Source organism: Boleophthalmus pectinirostris, unplaced genomic scaffold (assembly GCF_026225935.1).
Source record: "Boleophthalmus pectinirostris isolate CB_2022bp ecotype Guang Dong unplaced genomic scaffold, ASM2622593v1 HiC_scaffold_1, whole genome shotgun sequence".
Classification (NCBI taxonomy): domain Eukaryota; kingdom Metazoa; phylum Chordata; class Actinopteri; order Gobiiformes; family Gobiidae; genus Boleophthalmus; species Boleophthalmus pectinirostris.
Window position 1 is genome coordinate 417,494 of NW_026570970.1, and position 6,171 is coordinate 423,664.

The window sequence follows — 6,171 nt, forward strand, 5'->3', positions numbered from 1 at the left end:
GATGATTGACAGGACGGTTGTAGGGAGTATTATCTGTTACATAATGTGAGTTTTTAATCACGTCTTTTTACACAACCCTAATCCCCCATGGGCTCAAAGTCTGACCTGGTTTAGTCCTGGTTTAGTCCTGGTTTAGTCCTGGTTTAGTCCTGGGTCTGGGTCAGACTCATTTGTTCTGAATTTAATCTTAAATTAACTCAAATAAAGTGTCAAAATAAAACTCCTCTGTGTGTTGTTGAGTTAAATCAGGATAACTCTACAAAGTGTTATCTGTTTACTCTCTAAACCTTCATTTAACTCTGGATTTGGGTTAAACAGGAACTTTGGTCCAGTTTTACTTCATGAACTTTTACACAAATGTTAAATTAACTCTAGAACAGAGTGACTCAGAGAAACTCTGAGGAAATGTTATTCAGGACTTCACGGGTCTCTGGCCTGTTGCTGCTGTGACAGTTTCTGATTGTGGGTGAGTTTAATTTTCATGTTTGCTGTGGATCCAGATCTTTGGCGAAAGACTTTTTTAATTTGATTGATGCGTTTAACTTAACTCAGTCGGTGTTGGGCTCAACACACGAAAAAGGACAAACACACTGGACTTGGTGTTGTCTTTTGGTCATAATGTAAATCTAATGGAGATGTGCGTGTTGTTCTGTATGACGCTGCGCCGCACTGTGGTCAGTCCGTGCGCCTCAGCGCGCCGACTGCGCAAACTTCACTCTCTGACTGCGTCTTCGTTTTCTGGCCTGTTCAATGCATCGGGGATTATGAACCAGGATGACGCCGAATGGTCTGCGCGCTTGTTTCAATGACACTTGTAGTGAGTTTTTGGATGCAGTGGCTCCATTAAGGCTAAAGCGCTAAGCTCATGGCACAGCCTTGGCTCAATGAAAATACGCGTGAGGCTCGGCGCGCATGTGCACGCGCTGAGAGGAAATGGAAAATGGAAATATTAAGAGACAGTTTGGTCGAATATCAGAAGGTAGTTCAAGCTGCTAAATGTAGTTTTATATCAAACATCGTATCAACAAACTGACAAACCTCAGATGCTTTTTAATACTTTGAAGTTTCTGGTAAATCCATGTGGCTGTGAACTCATCTACTCTGTGGAAAGTTCTTATCGTTCTTCAGGGATAAAGTCTCTCAGACTGTCAGGACCTTCTGCTGTGGACCTTCAGCTTCAACAGTCTGTAATTCAGTTTTTGAGTGTTTTGAACCAGTGTCTCTTTTGGACCTGAAAAAACTTGTTCAACAGGTAAAGCCTTCGTCCTGTGCTCTAGATATTGTTCCAAGTCGTGTGTTGGAGGATGTTTTTGGTTCTATTGGACCTTATATTGTTCATGTTGTGAACACGTCTCTGTGTCTGGCTGTTTTCCCACTGCCCTGAAACATGCTGTAGTCCAACCACTTCTCAAAAAGCCTCATCTGGATCCAAATGTTCTTAGTAATGTTAGACCCTGTCTCAAAGTTGCCCTTTTTATCTAAGGTTTTAGAGAAAGTTGCTTATGACCAACTACAGGCAGTTTTAAATCTCAGCATAGTACAGAAACAGCTCTTTTAAACGTTTTTAATGACCTGCTTTTAACTCTTGACTCTGGGAAATCCGCTGTTCTTAACAGCAGCTTTAGACCTGGTGGATCACAGCTTCCTTCTGTCTCGCCTGGAGACACGTGGGCATTAAGGGCACAGCTCTGTTGGTTCTGCTCTTATCTGTCACAGGAGTTTTTCTGTAAATTTAGGACAGTCCTCCTCTTCTGTGTCTCCTTTACAGTCCGGTGTGCCTCAGGGTTCTACATTAGCACCGGCTCTTTGCTCTGTAGTTGCTCCCCCCGGGGGATGTTTTTAGAAACACAATGTCACTTTTCACTGCTTTGCAGATGATATTCAAATTTATCTGCCAGTGACTGTGGCTGACAGCCAGAGCTCGAGCAAAGCTCTGCAGGACCGTCTCAGGGACGTACAGACCCGGCTGAGCACAAACTGAACTGAATCTAAATCATAAAACGAGATTGTGGTGTTTGGGCAGGACAGTGTGATTGTTCCTCTGTCCTCCTCTTGTCTCCTGCAGTGAAGAGTCTTGGAGTGATTGTGGACTCCACGTTCAAACTGGACAAACACATTAGAGCTGTGATTAAGTCCAGCTTCTTTCAGTTAAGGCTCCTCACTAAAGTAAAGCCCAAACCTCCCACGGGCAGAGTTCAAAAAAGTGATCCATGCTTTCGTGACATCACGTCTGGACTATTGTGATTCTTTATATGTGGGTGAGACCAGAGCTTCTGCAGCGTTTACAACACGTCCAGAAAACTGCAGCTCGTCTGTGACAAATACTAAAAACATGAACACATCACTGTTCTGTGTGACCTGCACTGGCTCCTTTCTTATATCAGGTGCAATTTAAAATGGGTCCAGTGTATTTGAGGGAGTCACTGCAGCTCTGTCCTCCACCCAGAGCCTGAGGTCAGACCAGCTCCTGCTGGTCGAGCCCAAAACTAGACTGAAGACGAGAGGAGACAGAGACTTTTCTGTGGCAGCACCGAGAATATGGACCAACCTTCCTCTTCTGTCAGATCCTCTCAGTCTGGAACAGTTTAAGACGAGACTGAAAACTCACCTCTTCTCCCTGGTGTTTAGTTTGAGCTCGTCAGGTTCTTTTGGTGTTTTTTATTGTAGTTTTCACATGTTTTCTGTATATGTGTAACTGTTTCTTCTGTGTTGTTGTTGTTGACTTGTATGTGAAGCACTTTGGTCAACTGAAGTTGTTTTAAATGTGCTATAGAAATAAACTTGAATTGAATTGAAATATAAAAAAAAAAATTACTCTGTCAGAGTCAAATTTAACTCTTCTCTTGTTGTAACACAAATGTCCAAATGAACAACACAGATTATTTTTTTTACAGCAACTCGGAAAATCCTCATGAAACAAAGAAAAACTAAAACAAAGACAAATCAACCTCAGTCACTTATGAGTGAATTTATATTTATATTTATATTTATATTTATATTTATATTTATATATTATATTGACATAAAGTGAACATAAAAACTAAAAAAAAACTCTAATTTAATCTCAGTCGTGTTCGTCAAATGAAAATTCCAACAAAACTTTTTAGAAAACGTCACTTTTCCAACAGAAAAACTCTGGAGCTCGAGTTTTGGTTTAAAGACTTAAAATGACTCAACGACTTGGACTCGACTTGGACTTGGACTCGACTCGGACTTATGGGCCAGTGACTCGAGACTAGACTTGGACTTGAATGTCTTTGACTTGGGACTTGAGTCGGACTTCAGGTCAAAGACTCGACACTTGTAAAACTGTGACTCGGTGCAGCTTCTGCAGCTGGACTCGGAAAAACGGAGGGAAGCTCATTTCGACAGAAACACGCGCACGGACGAGACGCGCGGCGGCGATGCGCACGCGGCGGGACGCGGCGCGCTCCAGCCCGCTGCTCTCGGGGGCGCGCAGAAGAGGCCCTGCTCGTGCGCGCGCATGTGAGTGACAGCAGCGCGCGCTCCTTCACTTTGTCAGAGCAGCGCGCGAGTCCAGATCAAAGAAACTTCCGACAGACCGAGACGCGCGCCCCGGTCCAGACCCGGGACTAAACCAGGACTAAACCAGGACTACAGCAGGACTAAAACCAGGACTGAACCAGGACTAAACCAGGACTGAACCAGGACTAAACCAGGACTGAACCAGGACTAAACCAGGACTGAACCAGGACTAAACCAGGACTGAACCAGGACTAAACCAGGACTGAACCAGGACTAAACCAGGACTGAACCAGGACTAAACCAGGACTAAACCAGGGACTAAACCAGGACTAAACCAGGACTAAACCAGGACTAAACCAGGACTAAACCAGGACTAAACCAGGACTAAACCAGGACTAAACCAGGACTGACCAGGACTAAACCAGGACTAAACCAGGACTAAACCAGGACTAAACCAGGACTGAACCAGGTCCATGGAAGGGCCCCGCGAGAAGAGACGCAAACAGGCGCATCCACAGCGCAAACACGGTAAGACACACACACACACACACACACACACACACACACACACACACACACACACACACACACACACACACACACACACACACACACACACACACACACACACACACACGGATTTATTCCCACATTTATTATGATTTAATTTTTATTTTGTATTTAATCTCATAGTTTTAAAGTCGTGATTCTGTCCGTGTGTGTGTGTGTGTGTGTGTGTGTGTGTGTGTGTGTGTGTGTGTGTGTGTGTGTGTGTGTGTGTGTGTGTGTGTGTGTGTGTGTGTGTTTGGTCCCTGTCCTGTGTCTGTGTCTGGTGTCTCTCTGGTCCTTGGTCCTGGTCTTGTCTCTGGTCCTGGTCCTGGTGTCTGGTCTGGTCTGGTCCTGTCTGTCTGTCCTGGTCCTGGGTCTCTGTCCTGGTCTGGTCCTGTCTGTCTGGTCCTGGTCTTGTCTCTGGTCCTGGTCTTGTCTCTGGTCCTGGTCTTGTCTCTGGTCTGTCTTGTCTGGTCCTGGTCCTGTCTTTGTCTCCTGGTCTCTTGGTCCTGGTCCTGGTCTCTGGTCTCTGTCTCTGGTCCTGGTCTTGTCTCTAGTCCTGGTCCTGGTCTTGTCTCTGGTCCTGGTCCTGGTCTTTGTCTCTGGTCCTGATCCTGGTCTTGTCTCTGGTCCTGGTCCTGGTCTTGTCTCTGGTCCTGGTCCTGGTCTTGTCTCTGGTCCAGGTCTTGTCTCTGGTCCTGGTCCTGGTCTTGTCTCTGGTCCTGGTCCTGGTCTTGTCTCTGATCCTGGTCTTGTCTCTGGTCCTGGTCCTGGCCCGGGTCCTGCAGGTCTTTGTGGTGGTGACTCGTGGGGACCGGAGTCTCCCGGTGACACATTCAACATAAACTCATAGAAAATATCAAAGTTGAAGCTCGGCCAAGAAACGACCGCCGGAACTGCCCCCCCCCCCCCCCCCCCCCCCCCCCCCCCCCCACCCCCACACCCACACACACACACACACACACACACACACACCCTCCAAAACCCCCCCCCGGGGGCTTTGTCCGACTTTGGCCCGGAGCAAATATTTGATTTCACCGAGTGTTACGACTCGGCTCGTTTGGGGTGAGGGAAGTAACAAAAATAAAACCAAGATGTAAAATGGAATAAATTAAATCATGTTTAATGAACAGGAAGGTAAAAGGTAAATTAACAAAACAGACTAAAATATACAGAAAACAACCTAAACTAAGAAACAGAACAACAGAATAAACTGAGTTTTGTGCCAGAAACGGGTCAAGCAGGTTTACACAAAAACGAGCAGTAAAACTTAGAGACAAACATGAAACTAAACACCAGTTCCCCAAATTAAACCACATAAAACCACAAACAGAATCGAGCGACTAAATCAACAAACTAAACTAAACTAAACTAAACTAAACTAAACTACACATACACGAAACAAAATGTCAGACTGGCCACCAAGACCAGCCGCCCCGGACAGGTGCAGGTCACCTCCTTAAACAGGGGGCGTGGCTGCAGGTGAGGTGGGCGTCGACCTGCCCCACCAATCACGGACCAGGACCAACAATCACAAACAAATTAGACCTAAGACCTGAGGCCGTAACACCGAGAATAAAGAATAAAGAGTCTGGTCCTGCCTCGGCCCACCGCGGCTCCGGCCACAGAGCGAGAGACCCCCAGAGACCCCCAGAGACCCCCGAGACCCCCAGACACCCCCAGACCCCACCCCCCGAGACCCCCAGAGACCCCCAGAGACCCCCCCCAGAGACCCAGACCCCCGAGAGACCCCCTGAGACCCCCAGAGACCCCCAGAGACCCCCAGACCCCAGACCCCCGAGAGACCCCAGAGACCCCAGAGACCCCCAGAGACCCCCGAGACCCCCCAGACCCAGAGACCCCAGACCCCCGAGAGACCCCCAGAGACCCCCAGAGACCCCCAGAGACCCCCAGCAGACCCCCGAGACCCCCGAGGACCCCAGGACCCCCGAGACCCCCAGAGACACGAACCCCAGAGACCCCCAGACCCCCAGAGACCCCCCCAGAGACCCAGACACCCCCGAGACCCCCAGACACCCCCAGACACCCCCAGACCCCCGAGACCCCCGAGACCCCCAGACACCCCCAGAGACACCCCGAGACCCCCAGAGACTGTTCGTGTCGTTCGTTGTTCGC